General features: G+C 39.5%; 1 pseudogene; it reads right to left on the reverse strand.

The window, feature by feature from the left end:
- Nucleotides 1-3,894: 3,894 nt before the first annotated feature.
- LOC125997506 (60S ribosomal protein L7-like) lies at nucleotides 3,895-4,681 on the reverse strand (annotated as a pseudogene).
- Between the last annotated feature and the right edge of the window lie 11,715 nt (nucleotides 4,682-16,396).

Genomic DNA, 16,396 nt, shown 5'->3' on the forward strand with positions numbered 1-16,396 from the left:
GCAATTTTGCTATTGAAGGTGTATTATGTATATCCTTGTATCTCTCTCACTACCCAATTCTTGTCCAGAGTGATCATTTCCAACTACTGTTGTCATAGTGGTTCTCTGTCCTAACTGTACTCCTTCCCCAATTCGTAGTAAGCTTCCTTCCTTGGACTGGTCCTCCTGGTCCTTATTTCTATTGTCTCTGGATATTATTACCATTCTCTCTTTCTTTTCATATTCCACAAGCGAGTGTGATTATTCGATCCTTCCGACTCATTTCATTCAGCCTAATACTCTCCATATCTATCATGTATAAGCATATTTCATTATATCATTTTTCTTCAAAGCTGTATAGATGTACCACAGTTTCTCTATTTAGTCATCTGTCGTGGACACTTGGATTGTTTCCAGATTTTAGCTATTGTGAATAGTGTTGCGATGAATATAGGAATTCAAAGGTTTTTGGTTTTGTCTTTTTGCATTATGTTTTTTAGCTCTTAGGGTATATTCCTAGGAGCGATATTACTGGATCATAGGGAAGTTCAATATCTAGTTTTTTGAGGAATATCCGTATTGTTTTCTTTTTTTAATATTTATTTTGTTGAAACCATTGTGATCTACAGAGTCCTGCATAGTTGAATTTCTGATATACAGGGCCCTTCTCACCATCAGTGTCAACCTCCCTCTACCAATGGACCCAGACTGCATCCTATATCACTGCCCTTTGCCCCTGGCCTGCCAATATAACAGGCCCCTTTAAGTTTAGATTATTAAAGTTTAGGTTCCTTGATTCTATTATCGTTGACTTTGGTTTAGATATTTAGTTCTGTCCTTATTTATTTCCGTGACAATCATCTGAGACCACCTAGTCCCCAACCTCTCTTTATTCTTATCTTCCTAGTTTTATAGAAAAATGCAGGAATATGAGGTAAAATAAAGTAATCCTTGTCCCAAGGTTCTAGGGGGAAAAATATTCTAAAAAATTGGGAATCTCAATTTAAAAGATAAGAGACTTAAAAATGTACAATGAAAAAGGTGTGTATCTTAGTTTTTTTAATATCCATATTGTTTTTTGAAAAGGTTGAACAGTTGTCATTTTTGTTTTTTTGTGGTTTTTGGGTTACACCCGGCAATGCTCAGGGGTTATTCCTGGCTCCAGGCCCAGAAATTGCTCCTGGTAGGCACAGGGGACCATATGGGGCGTCAGGATTCGAACCGATGACCTCCTGCATGAAAGGCAAACGCCTTACCTCCATGCTATCTCTCCAGCCCCAACAGTTGTCATTTTTAACAGCAGTGAGTGACAGTCTCTTTCTCCCTGTATTCATGACAACACTGGTCTTGTTCTTTGTGTGAGGGTCAGTCTCTCTGGTGTGACATGATATATTACTGTTTTGATTTGTATCTCCCTGATGATTAATGATGTGGAGCATTTTTTCATGGTTCTCTGGCCATCTGTATTTCTTCTTTGAGGAAATGTCTGTTCATCTCTTCTTCCCTTATTTGGATGGGATTAGATGTCTTGTCTTGCTAAACTCTCCCAGTGCCTTATATATCATAGATATTATCCATTTATCAGATGTGTATTGAAATAATATTTCCCATCCCATGGGCAGACTTTGTATCCTAGTCCCCATTTCCTTTGAGGTGCAGAAACTTCTTAGTTTATTGTAGTCCATTTGTTTATCTTTGCTTCCATTTGCTTGGTCTGTGGTGTTTCATCCTTGAAGATACCTTTAGCTTCAATGTCATGGAGTGTTCTGCCTATGTATTCCTCAGAAAAGTCTATTCCTAAACTCAGTTACAATATGTAAACTTGCACTTTAATTATATTCAGAATTGTGGGAGTCAGGAAAAGTGCAGGAGATATAGCAGATTGCCTTGTAACTGCCCCTTACCCCTATTGCATTTAGATTTGGATCCCAAACAACAACAGCAACAAACCAAAGAAAGAAGACATTGAAATGTCCTAATTACAGTATTTTAGCACTAATGATGTATTTGAGGGTTTTAACCTCTATTATGTTTGGGTGTGGGATGTCTATCTCCCCAGATCCTGCAGTTAATCACCCCATTGTGGTGGCTTAAAACTCATTGGTCATATTTATTCAGACTGGGAATGAAGAGGTCCTACTTTCTCCCTTTATGAAATATTTACCAATACTATACCATATACCCTGTAATATTCCTGTGAAATCTTGGGGCACTAAAGGTGACTAGTAGACAGGGTGCTGGAATTCTTTTTTTTTTTTTTTTTTTTGTTTTTTGGGCCACACCCGGCAGTGCTCAGGGGTTACTCCTGGCTGTCTGCTCAGAAATAGCTCCTGGCAGGCACGAGGGACCATATGGGACACCGGGATTCCAACCAACCTCCTTTGGTCCTGGATCGGCTGCTTGCAAGGCAAACGCCGCTATGCTATCTCTCCGGGCCCTGGTGCTGGAATTCTTTTTCCCTCTGCATCCTTACTTCCCCCACTAAACTCACTATGGTTTTTTTTTTTGACTTTTAACTTCTGCATGTTGTTGCTACTTTAATTAAAAAAATAATGGGGCCAGAGAGATAGCATGGAGGTGCAGAAGAACGGTGGTTCGATCCTGGCATTCCATATAGTCTTCTGAGCCTGCCAGGAGCGATTTCTGAGCATAAAGTCAGGAGTAATCTCTGAGTACAGCCGGGTGTGACTCCAAAACCAAAAATAAATAAATAAATAAAATTCAAAAAGTATGCTTTAGGACTGGAGTGATTATGTTGAGTAAGGCACTTATTCAATTTCCAGCATCCCATATGGTTTCCAGAGTACCCTTAGGAATGGTTTCCTTTTTTGTTTGTTTGTTTGTTTTTGTTTTTGGGTCACACCCAGCAGCGCTCAGGAGTTACTCCTGGCTCTACACTCAGAAATCGCTCCTAGCAGGCTCGGGGGACCATATGGGATGCCAGGATTCGAACCACTGCCCTTGCATGCAAGGCAAATGTCCTACCTCCATGCTATCTCTCCGGCCCTGTTAGGAATGATTTCTAAATGCAGAGCCAGGAATAACACCTGTGTGTTGCTGGGTGTGGCCCCCAAACAAACAAACAAACAAAAAACTGAACTATGATGACAGAGAGGTCTCTTGCCTAGTTGTGGTTGGCCACAGTAGGAGACTGCATGTGGGTTAGGGGCAGAGTAGGGTGGAGAAGGGGACAGGTGAGCAGGGAGGCCTTTCTGGCTTCAGATTTACCAGCTCTAATCTGAGGTCCCAGTGCTTTTCTTTTTAACTAACTTTCCCACCAATTTGTCAGTAAGAAAGAATACCCAAATATATATATATGTTTTGTTCTAAAATTTGTTGTTCTTTTCAGACCATATCTAGTGATGCTCAAGGGGTATGTCTGATACTGCACTTAGAAATTATTCCTGAGTTATTCATGGAGGAAGAAAGTAGGGCCTCTTCATTCTCAGTTTAAATGACCAATGAGTTTTAGGCCACCACAGTGGGGTGATTAACTGTAGGACCCAGGGAAATAGACATCCCACATAAAATTATTCATGGTTCTTAGGGGACCATATGGGGTGCCAGGGATTGAACCTGGGTCATCCATATGAGGCATGGTTGCACTACCCACTGTACTATCATTCCGACCCTGTTCTAAAATTTTTAAATCACGTTTTGGGGGGAGTCACACCCACATGTGCTCAGGGTTACTCCTAGCTCTATGCTCAGAAATCACTCCTGGCAGGCTCAGGGGACTATATGGGATGCCAGGATTCGAACCACCATCCTTCTGCACGCAAGGCAAATGCCTTACCTCCATGCTATCTCTCCAGCTCCAAATTTTTAATCAAAAAAAATTTTAAGTATTATTTCTTTCCAATTTGAAAGCAATTGTTTGTTAATTGACCAGATTACAAAAATATGGTAGGTACCTTAATTCATTCGTCTAATCAGCCAGTTGATCTGGTCTTTCCTGTTGCCTGTATCTCCACCTTCTACAAAATGGATGGTCTTTTTTTTTTCATTCCACCTTGAGGGGAAGATGATTTAAAGGCTAGAAGAAGTTGTTTGCCTCTTTAAGCATTTTCCAATGGTATAGACCTCATGAATCAGATGTTCCATGCAAACGATGCCCTATTTACCAAGAATTCTTGCAATCAGTGCATTATCTGTTGGGGCAATTTGCTTCTGGTGGGTTTTGCCACAATTTTATCATGCTTATAGAATCAACTCATTTCCTGACTTCAGGTTTGGATACCCCCATGCAATATGGGGTCCGACAATCCTCAGCATCTTAATCAAGGCCTTTTGAGCTTAACGAAGGTGCCATTGAAGATCTGTCGAAGGTGAAGAAGTTGCAGCACCTTTCGGACCTTGGGGCTCACACCATCCATACCTCTGATCCTGCTGACAAAAGCCAATTTGGGTTCAGCAGGAACGTAGAAGTTGCCAGCTTTTCTCGCCATCTTAACCATCTGTATTTCTGTCCTGGACACTGGACATCTGTCCAGTGATAGCTGTTTCATAATCAGCTTTCTCCTTGCCTTTTGAAGCAGTTTTTGGGCAAACTTCTTTCTCAAACGTTTAATCTTCAGCTCTGTGAAATTCTTGGCTTTTTTTTCAAGGTTTCTGGCACATCAGGAAGCTTCTTTTTCTTCTCTAGGATTGCTGCTGCTGGCTTAGAAGGAACCTTCTTTTCCTTTTCTTCTGTGCCTTCCATGGTTCCAGTTGGAAAAGACCTTAATTAAAATTTTTTGTATAAAGCATCATAATTTACTCTAGGTATTCAATATTCATGTTCTTGACTTTCAATGTTCCTATACCACACATACCCATTACCAGAGTGTTAGTCTTCCTCTTCCACTGTTCCTAGGCCAAATCTGTTTATTAATCTATTAATTTTTTTGGTTAATATGCTCATTTGCTTTGCTTTGTTTATTTGTTTTTTGAGGAGTCAGACCTGGTGATGCTCAGGGGTTACTCCTGGCTCTGCACTCAGGGATTATTCCTGGAAGGCCCGGGGAACCATATGGGATGATTCAGATCTATATAGTTTGTGGACTGTTTTAATATTTTATACTGTCATCCATGTAGTATCACAGAAAATATAATGGGAAAGTTATACAGTAATCTACCAACCTTAGTGAGAGAAACAGTAACACAGAAGGCTCAGCCAGCAACAACCAGAGTCCAGTAAATTCTTAGATACTGACTGTAGAAACACCCTGGAGAAGTAAATCAAACATTTCAAATTGATGACATGTCTTGATCTAAGTGTTGATCATTCCACTTGCCTTTGTGTCGTAAGGAGTAATATGAAGTGAATTTGTTTGTGCCTGCATGAATTTAGGCTAAGTGGTGAGGGGAAGATCACATTGGGGGTGGTATTGATGTTTGGATATTTAATGCCTGAAATAACTGTATGATGAACAACTCGGTAAATCACACAGTGTTATAATAAAAACTAGGAAAAATAACCTCTGCAGAAAGGTTAATGCTGCATATGCTTATTATGTCAGTACACTGGACTCTAGTTCTGCTATGACTAGATGGTGAAGGTACCAACTGTGGGTCATTTGCCAGTTTTTCTAAGGGCCTTGAACTACCCTGTTTCCCCCCAAATAAGACAGTGTCTTATATTAATTTTTGCTCCCAAAGATGTGTTAGGTCTTATTTTCAGGGATGTCTTATTTTTCCATGAAGAAGACTATGGTACACATTTATTGTTAAATGAAAACAAAGGAAATTTATTACCACCCCCCCCCCCCAAAAGAAAGAAAATGCCTTTATTTTGACCTAAAGGAAAAGAAAGATGGAACCCTTCATTAGCAATCTGTTTGCAGCCAGGTCAGAAGAGTGCCTCAGGGAACCAGACCAAGTGAATTGATTACCCTGGTGTTACCTGTAACCCACCCTTCCGGACTTCACTCTGCTCTTTTTTAGTGAATACTGCTTCTTGTTACCATGCAGACAAGATGGCTGCTCTGAGGACGTGAGCCCCATTCAATAAAGCTTGTTGGCAATAAAATTCATTCTTAATTGGTCATTTTTTATTTGATTGGTCTTGTGAAAGTTTGATACTGGGTTGCATGTTTTAGCCCAGACTGCTAGGATATTCCCCCTTGTTTAGTACATTAGTATATGAGAAACTCTCAAAGATAATGTTTCATGGGCCTGTGAATGTGGTTTTCCCTTCCTCTTTAAACGTCTCTAAGTTATCTCATCAGTTCCCAGAGATTTTTAAGTAGGATGCTCTCAACATTTTATCTCTCATCTAAAGTTCTTTTTACTTAATTATCAGGATAATTGTGTGAAATAGCCATTATTATACCTTTATAGATGAAACAAACCGATTAGAAGATTATTTGCTTGGCTGCCATCATCAAATGTAGGGTTCTATGGATCTGGATGTTTTTCCTAAGAAGAGTTTGCTGTAACATTCTCAACATGCTGCATCTATCTTCAACATTGCTGTTATTGAAGTCAGAGTTAACTGTGCACAAATTTTGTGCGTTGATGTGGATTGATGGAGTGAACCCAGTTGTTAGATCAAATTCTAGTAATGTTGTAACTTGGGACAAATCATCTAGAAAAAAAATGACTCAAATGGAACTTGAAATAACCTTCCAGGTAGCAGGCTTATACTTGAAATTTGAGGTTTAGGTAACTGAAAATTATAAATTATTTGAGGTTTATATTCATGTAAACCTATGTGCTTTCTTTTTGCCAACTATTTGGGTATCTATATTTGTGCTTTGTAACAAAATTAAATCTGATAAAGTAAGAGGGAAGTGTATGGTGAGACATCTTGATTCAACATCTGAAAACAACCTATTTATATCTTAAACAGATGACTTTCTGTTGTTTGGCTTTGAAGATGCTGACTAAATTTTTGTTTTCCATTGCCTCTTATGTAAAACTCATAGAGAGTGTGTGTAGAGGTCTGAAAGAGTTTTTAAGTGATAAGGAGCTTACTAATGAAATACTTTAACTTGCAAGTCATATAATTATTGTATGTTGTAACATTCTGGCTGAGGTATTGGGTGAAATAAATTATCAGTTAAATAAAGGACACCTGTCATTGATCAACACACCAAACAGATGCATAGGTTAAAATTCTAACTGTATCAGAGGCCATACTCAAATTAAAAATGAACAAGAAGCCCTGATATTATGACTTGGACAATAGTATTAATATAATAATTATTTTTAGGGTCTCCAAAAACCTCTCCAGATTGTGGTATGTAGCATTAGAGTGTAAATAGCAGTACTGACTTAGGATCTGAACCTAGAACTCTTTACTAAAATGTTTGCCAAGTGGGTAAGAGAGGAAATCAAAAGATTCCTAGTTGTTGAGTAGTGAGCTGTTTAATTTCCAGGTGTTAAAATTATTTCTCTGTGCCTGTTTGTAATTCATTACAATTATCGGTGCACCATGGTCTGAGAAGACAGTTGATGGCAATTTTTATCTTCTTGATTTTTATGGAGGTATGTTTTGTGGCCCAGCATTTGATCTATCTTGGAGAATGTACCACATGTACATTGGAGAAGAACGTGTATGCAGCTTTTTGGCAGAGAAAAGACCTATATATTATTTATATAGTAAGCCACTCTTTCATTTTGTCCTTCAAAGCCAGAATATTCTTGTTATGTTTTAGTCTGGCTTATCTATTAAAAGGTGACTAGAGCAGTTTTGAAGTCTTTACTACTGTGTTGCTACTGATATCTTTCTTCAGGTCTTTTAACTGTTGTTTTAAGTATTTTGTTGGCCCTTCATTGAGTGCTTACATATTTAGAAGTGTTATTTCTTCCTGATACATATACCTTGTTTATTAAGACAAGACCCTGTCTATCTCTTGTAACCTTTATAAGCCAGAAGACTATGCTATCTGATGTTAGTATGACCACTCCAGCCTTTTTGAGGGATTTGAAGAATTGTCTTCCAACTGTTGATATTGAGTCCGTGTTTGTTCAGACTATTCAAATGTGTTTCTTGCATGTGGCAAAATATCAGATTCAACTTTCTGTTCCATTTTATTACTCTGTGTATCTTAACTGGCGTATTTATTCCATTGATGTTGAGAGAGATGATTGCCATGGAATTTTGTGCATATTTTCTTAGACATTTGGTGTGTTTGTGAAATTTGTCTTACTTTCAGTTCTTTTAAGGTTATTTTTGAGTCTGTAAAGTTCCTGAGCTGTTACTTATCTGTGAAACTGTGTATCTTTCCTTCAAACTGGAAAATCTGGCTGGTTGAAGTGTTTTAGTGAAGAGTTCATTGCATTGAGATTTTTTTTCCCCTATATCCCATCCCTGCCTTCAGGCCTGGAGGGTAACTCGTGATAAATCTGCTGTAAACTTTAAGGATGCTATTTTGTATGTAATTTCCCTTTTTGATTTTGGTGCTTTCATTATTCTGTCTCTAGTTCTGGTTTTCATAAGTATGATTAGAATTTCTTTGAGGTGCTTTTAATTGGATCTCCTTTAGCTGGCACTGTTTGGCATCCAGGATGTGGGCTCATGTACTCTTCAGCTCTGGGAACTTCTCAGCAGTGAAGTCTTTTACTATTACTCCTTCATAGGAGTTTCCTCCTGTCTCTCTGGGACTCCAATGATTCTTTTTTTTTTTTTTTTTTTTCATTTATCCAAAGGTCTATTGTTATCTACTCACTTATTTTAGGGATTTTTTTTTCCATCTTCTGTTTGCTTATTTTAGGACTCGTCTCCAAATTATTCTGATGCAATATACAGCTTAACTTCCATCTTACTTATCATGTCCCCAGAATAAGCTGTTACTTCTACTAATGAGGCCTTCCTGTGAGTTTTTCATTTTGCCTATCTAGTTTTTCAGTTCTATCATTTGTTTGAAATTTTCTCATTTCTGTCTTCTTGAGTCTATTGGCTGTCCATTCCATATTTTCTTTTTTTTTTTTGTTTTTTTTTTTTTTTGTTTGTTTTTGGGCCACACCCGGTAATGCTCAGGGGTTACTCCTGGCTATGCGCTCAGAAGTCGCTCCTGGCTTGGGGGACCATATGGGATGCCGGGGGATCGAACCGCTGTCCGTCCGAGGCTAGCGCAGGCAAGGCAGGCACCTTACCTTTAGCGCCACCGCCCGGCCCCACCATTCCATATTTTCTTTGAGTATCTTGGAAATCCTCAACATTTCTTTTCTAAAGTCTTTATCAGAGAGGCTATATAGGTGGCTGATACTAGTTGGGTTTCAGAACTACCATCTTTGTTCACAAAGAGTGTTGGGGCTCTGTATTTCTTTTCCATTGTGACTTTTGCAATGTTTTGGTATTTTTTTTATGTGTTATGTGTGCTCATTGACTAGAAGAAATGCACAGCTACAGAACAAAGAAAAGTGACTATGCTCCATTGTCCTGGAGTGACAATACCCTTGAGTCAAAAAGGAGCCTGATGCTGTCTTTCTGTCTGCCTTAGTTTCCTTGAACTTTGTGGCTTGGCAGAGCTCAGCTGACTTGGCTGGAAGAACCCTCCCTTCATTTGGTGCTACTCTTTCCCTCAGGGCACACTGACCTGAGGTGAAAACAACTCCTCTGAGTCAAAGAGATACCTGCTGTCATTCTTTATGTCTGCCTCAGTTTCTTGGGGCTCCCCTGTTTCATTTCTGATTCAGTTTATTAGTGTTCTCTCTTTCTTTGTGAGTCTTGCTGTATTGATCTTGTTTATTTTTCAAAGAACAACTCTTGGTTTTATTGATGTTTTGCATTGTTTTTTTTAGGATTCCAGTTTATTAATTTCTGGTTAAGTTTTATTATTTTCTTTCTTCTGCCTGCTTTGCCATCCTTCTGTTGGTCATTTTCCTGTAACTTAAGTTGTGCTGTAAAGTTGTTTATGTGGGACCTTTCTTCTTTTCTGATGAATGTTTGCAAAGCTATAAACTTTTTTTCTCTTGACATTCTTTTTTGTTTGGTTTGTTTTCTTTTTTGTTTGTTTGTTTTTGGGTCACACCCGGCAGTGCTCAGGAATTACTCCTGGCTCTACACTCAGAAATCCCTCCTGGCAGGCTTGCGGGATGCCGGGATTTGAACCACCGACCTTCTGCATGCAAGGCAAATGCCCTACCTCCATGCTATCTTTCCAGGCCCCTCTTTACATTCTTTTAAAGTGAGCCACAGCTTCTGACTCTGATCCATTGGTTGTACAGGAAGGAGCTATTTAGTTTCCTCATGTTTGTGTTGTTTCTCTATTTCTGTTTGCGATTAACACCTATTTTCAGTGCTTCATTTGATAAGAAAGTTGGTATGATTTCTATCCTCTTGACTGTGTGGAAGTATATTTTGTGTCCTAGCACATGATCTATTCTGGATAACGTCCCATGTTCGCTAGAGAAAAAACATGTATTTGATTTTTGGGAGGATGAAAAGCCCTGCATATATCTACAAGGCCCCTCTCTTCCATTTTCTTCTTCAAAGTAAGTATTTCCTTACTGTGCTTTAGTCTAGTTGATCTACTGAGAGATTATAGAGCAATGTTAAAGTCTCCTATTACTATTGTGTTGCTATCAATGTCTTTCTTCAAGTTCATTCGACTGTTGGTTGCTTCTTCATTGAATTTCTTCTTGTCTCTCTGGGACTCTAATGACCCTAATGTTGTTTCTGTAGAATTTATCCCAAAGTCTCTTGTCATTGTTCATTTCATTTGAGGCTTTTCTCTATTTTCTTTTGTTCTCTGGAGGTTTTCTATGCCTCATCTTTTAGCTCACTATTGGTCCTCAGCAACGGTTTCCGTGCTAGTGAGGCCCTCCAATGAATTTTTTATTCTGCCTACCAAACTTTTCAGTTTTAGCATTTCTTCTTGTATTTTTCTCATTTCTGTTCTCATATCCACCTGTGTTTTATTGGCAATACATTCCATTGTCTCATTGAGGTCTTTAAATATTCATTGTTTCATTGAGGTCTTTAAATATTCCCACTCTGAACTCCATTTCAATCCTGAAACAAATGTATTATAATAAGTTTCACAAATATAACTGCTACTAAACTCTCCCCTTCTATTTTTTTTAAATGTTCTGTTCTCTATTTCTTTTTCTTTGTTGTTGTTGTTCTCTATTTCTTAATAACTTTGCTTTCTGTCATCCCAAAACAAGTGTGTTACAATAAGTGTCACAAATATGACTGCTAATGAGTTCCATTTCAAAGAGATTATATAAGGGGTTACTTCAGATTGGGTCTGTAGGGTTGTAATCTTCACCCATAAAGCGTGTTGGAGTTTTATGCTGCTTTACCCTGGTTTATTTTGTAATCACAAGGTTGTCATAGTCACCTTCCCACTCCAAGGTAGGTCTTAGGTGAGTGTATGTGGGTGAGAGATTATCTTCTAGCTGAGGAAGTGACAACCTGCTTGGGAGGTCACACCCCTGGCCTGTGTAGATGGGCCTTGAGTCCCTTTCTTCAGGCAGGTCAGTTCTGCCTGCAAGCTGTACATTCTTTCTGAACTCAGTGTTCAGTGCTGCAAATCTCTCCTATCATTATTTTTTGTTACTATTGGAGCTTCTCCTCTCATGGGGTCCAGAATGATGGGCTGATGCGTGCAGCCATTAATTCTGTATCTCAATGAGTGTCGGTCTTCCTTTGTTTGTGTCCTATGCCCCCTGGAGATTTAACCCGGAAGTATTTAAGGGTAGATGGTTGAAAGTCCAATTTTGATGCTTTTTTATACTAGCAAAATGCCTGTAAGTCTCCCTAAGTAAAAGGGAGTGAACTATTATGTTACCTTAATTTTGTTTATTTGTTTTGTTTTTGGAGTCGCATCTGGCAGAGCTCAGAGGTTCCTCCTGATTCTACTCTCAGAAATAGCTCCTGGAAGGCTCAGGGGACCATATGGGATGCCGGGATTCGAACCACCATCTTTCTGCATGCAAGGCAAATGCCTTACCTCCATGCTATCTCTTCGGCCCCTGCCTTGGTTTTAATAGAGACCAGGCATTGGGTTCTAATATTGTTAAAGTATGTGGTAAATAGAGAGAGCCTAATGGAGCCAGTTCAATAATACAAGACATTGAATGTAATTTACCCTGTTCAATCCCTGGCACCCCAGATGATCGCCTGAGCTCCCCCAGGTGTGATCATTAAATTCAGAGCCAAGAGCACCACTGGGTGCTGAAACAAAACAAATCCCCAAAATTTAAAAAGACGAGCAAATAATTAGATCTATGAGAAATGATGTCTCTGGCCTAGGAAAGATTGTTTAAGAAAATAATGGTCACAACTTGAATTTTGATTTTGTTTTCTTGTATGATGTAAGGCTACTATAAAGAGTTAAGTCAGTTTCTATTTAGGCTCTAATAAGACATGGTCAGGTAAATAGACAAATTTCTTGGTATTTAGGTGAGATGTGTAGTCTTGTTTTTCTTTTCTTTTTTGGGAGGGCACACACCTGGTGACACTCAGGGGTTACTCCTGGATATGCACTCAGAAATCGCTCCTGGCCTGGGGGACCATATGGGATGCTGGCGATGGAACAGCTGTCGGTCCTAGGTCAGCACGTGCAAGGCAAATGCCCTACCACTCGCACCACCGCTCTGGCCCCAAGTCTTGTTTTTCTTTCTCTCTCTCTCTCTCTCTCTCTCTCTCTCTCTCTCTCTCTCTCTCTCTCTCTCTCTCTCTCTCTCTCTCTCTCTCTCTCTCTCTCTCTCTTTTGTGGTTTTTGGGTCACACCCGGCAGTGCTCAGGGGTTATTCCTGGCTCCAGGCTCAGAAATTGCTCCTGGCAGGCATGGAGGACCATATGGGATGCCGGGATTCGAACCGATGACCTCCTGCATGAAAGGCAAACACCTTACCTCCATGCTATCTCTCTGGCCCCCATCTTGTTTTTTCTAAAAAACAATTTTGAAATCCTTGGTGAGTTCACAGGAGTAGATCGACTCATTTTCTGAAACAGTTTGGTCACTGACTGAGGTAGATCTGGCTTTACTCTGGAAAAATGAGTCCAACTAGAAATTTCATTTTAACTCTGTAGATCTAATATCTAACATAAAAAAGACATATTACTGAAGTAAAACCTTTTACTTTACACCTTCATAATTATTATAAGAGATACCTTAACTTCTAGTAAATGCAACCTGTAATTTTGCCTAGGTACAGTTAGAAATGAGGTAACTATATAGATTCCTTTAGTCTGCTATTTTAGATTTATTCAAACTAGAACAAGATGGTTTCTTTCAAGGAGCATCTTGCCATACTTCCCAAAGTTTAGTCCTCTGGCTAGTTTCATTTAACTGGCTTAACTCTCAAGAGTTAAGCCCCACAGGTACTACATGGTTTAAAACTCTCACATGGATTACTATGATACAGTAAGAAATTCAAAACAAGAAATCAAATTCAGTTCTGTTGTGGGGGCTAGAGGAGTCTTTAAAATGGTACTCACAAGGCTAACAGAAATTTCCCACCAGAAATTTGCAGTCACTGAGCTCCTAGTTTAAAGTCTGAAGATGCAATGCTACTCTAGTCTTGTGGTGGCACAAATTATATGGGCTTTCCTGGTACCTCCAGAGACATATTTTGCAGTGCTGGGGGGGGGGGCAGGGCTGCTCCTGCCCATGCTCAGGGAACCATATAGTAATGGGAATTGAATTTGGGCTTAAGATGCACTCTATGGTATAAATCTCCCAGTCCAAAACTTAGTTATTTCAAAACCAGACTAAGTTTACTTAGAGATCTAGTGACAAAAACTTACATGAGTTGCAGAGAGATAGTCCGGGGGTTTAGGCATTTGCCTTGCATATGGCTATCTCTGGTTTGATACCAAACCCCAAACATCTGGTTCCTCAAATACCACCAGGAGTGGTCCTTGAGCATGGCTCTGCCAGGTGTGGCAAAAAGCATTGCCAGATGTGGCCTTAAAACAAAACAAGAAACTTAGATGAAGCATAGTGACCTTTTTAATAACATATATTCCCATGTACTAGGCAAGTTAATTAGTCTGAAAAGGCTGATTACAGTTATAGTCCTTTATTCTTTGCCTGTCTCTACTTCCATTTCTTTTTTTTCTTTTCTTTTTCTGGGGGAAAAGGGCATACGCCAGATGATGCTCAGGGGTTACTTATGGCTCTGTACTCAGGAATTATTGCTGGTGGTGCTCAGGGGACCACCTGGAATGCCTGGATCAATCCTAGATCAGCTACATGCAAGGCAAATGCCCCACCTGCTGCACTATCTCTCCAGCATCAAAGCAACCTTTTATTCTTTATTTATTTATTTTGGGGCTACATCCAGCAGTGCTCAGGGTTTGCTCCTGGTTTTGTGCTCGGGGGTCACTCCTGGAAGGGCTCACTCCAGGAGTCATATGGGGTGCCAGGCATCTATCTTGGGTTGGCCATGTGCAAGGCAAGTGCTTTACTATTGCTCTGGTCCCCAATTTCCATTTCTAATGAACACTAAAGTCAGAGGCAGTCAATATTTTATAGTGATCTGACTCTCATTTCCCCATCTGTTATTGTCAAGAATAGATTCATTTAGAATATAGAAATACATTTATTAAAGCTCAGTGCTGAAGGCCTGCAAGTCAGAGAGACTTAGAACCCTGAACAAGGGGAAAGCAATCAATTTCTACACAATTTTTTGTGGGCTTTATCACCCCACACCATCATTTCTGTTAATTTATCTAAAGCAAAGCAAACATATAGAAGCAGAAACAGTGCTTAGGACATTCTGGCTGAATTGTGACATACACTGTTTTTATCCTATTGTACTGGTCATGATGCCCTGCAAAATCACTTCATAGTTCCAGGCAGTCTGGCCAGTCTGGCCCTCCTGTTATTCCGCACCTATGGTTTATACTGGGCCTGGTTTCATGTCTCAGAGAATATTAATCCTCTCAGAGCAGGAGAACTGATAATGCTAACTTCTCACTGTCTGAGATTGACATAGTAGGCCACAGTTGTCAGCTTTAGACCAATGAAGCACTTTGACCCATTTCTATGTAAAACAGGCTGGGATCAGACTGGGAGTAGATTCTGGCTGGTGAGTTTGGGAAACGTGGGACAAAGTTCCAGTCTGTGGATAGGGCTATCCTTTCTGGGAGAGAAAGAAACTGACCTTTCCTGAGTTCTCAGCCCTAGCCATATCAGTTGCTTCCCTGCCATCCTAGTGGGTACAGCTGGAGCAAATTGATCTATCAGCTATGTATGTATGTATGGTGGCCACGTCTATGTTGGTAATCAATTCATATGTCTGCCTGTGTGAGGGACACTGGAAAATAAAAGCCAGGTTGGAATCAGAACTAGAAATTCTCAGATACAAATCTGGATGAGTCAATGAACAAATGGGGTAAACAGCATAATCATTAGAGACCAATGATATGTAAACAAACAATTTTAAAAGTCTAGGTGCTCTACTTCTTTGCTGTGACCCCACTTTACTAAAAGTTAGCTGAAAACTTTCTAAATGGGCTACTGAGACTATAAAGAAATTGGAATTCTTTATCTAACTATCCTCTTAGAAGAAATGAAATGTGGTGAAATTTTTGAGCATCAGAACCGGTACTCTTTGGAAAAGAGCTGCAGAAATGAGTCAAAGATAAAACATTTCAAACCAGAGAAAAAGGAACAGAAAAAGGAAATAGAGAACAAAAATGTATGTCCCAGGGGAGAGGGCTTCAGGAAGGGTGAGTGAGAAGGAAATTGGGGAAGTTGGTGGCAGGAAATGTGCACTGGTGAGGATTGCTGTAGAACTGCAATTCGATCATGTACAACTTTATCTTAAAAAAAAAAACTGAATTATTGTTGGATATGAAGACATCCAAAAAGTAAACAAGTTTAGTTAGAAAGCTGGTAGTCCAGAAGAGATGCAGATATAGATCTGAGGGCTCTAGATATAAATGACCACAATGGCCAGCGTCCCCCAGGAACTACTTGCAGGAGAGTCTTGTATATTCTTTTCTCTGTCAATCCTCCTGGAAGAAGACGATCTTCAGAGATTTTACTTTAGTTTCCTCTTTCCTCACACATCCTTTTATGAAACGTACCCCCCCCCCCATCCTTAGGTTTAGTTAGCACTAGGTAGGAATTTGTTTGTCATCCGCCCTTCTTCCTATGATTAATTATTTCTGAGCAATAAATATCCTATGTGGAGGACAGTTGGAGCTTTCTATCCACTAGGCAATTAGCCCCCTGACCCCATGCTGGGTCTCTAATGTCTGTGTCTTTTTTGTAATCCTCATGGTGACCCATTCACCTGGAGCTGGCTCCTGTATATTATGAACAACCTTGTAACCATGGTGTTTACATTTAAGGAAAAAAATAATGTGAAATTTATTTAGGACTTTATCTCGCAGTCCTAAAGCCATTTCAGTTAGAAATTGGCTGTTTGACAAATAGAGATATTCCTTTAGCAATGCTGGGATCTTTGTACAAAATCATTAAAATGAAATCAACTGTCTTTGAACTTATGTAAATTTTGACAGCTT

Source organism: Suncus etruscus, chromosome 19 (assembly GCF_024139225.1).
Source record: "Suncus etruscus isolate mSunEtr1 chromosome 19, mSunEtr1.pri.cur, whole genome shotgun sequence".
NCBI classification, from domain to species: Eukaryota; Metazoa; Chordata; class Mammalia; order Eulipotyphla; family Soricidae; genus Suncus; species Suncus etruscus.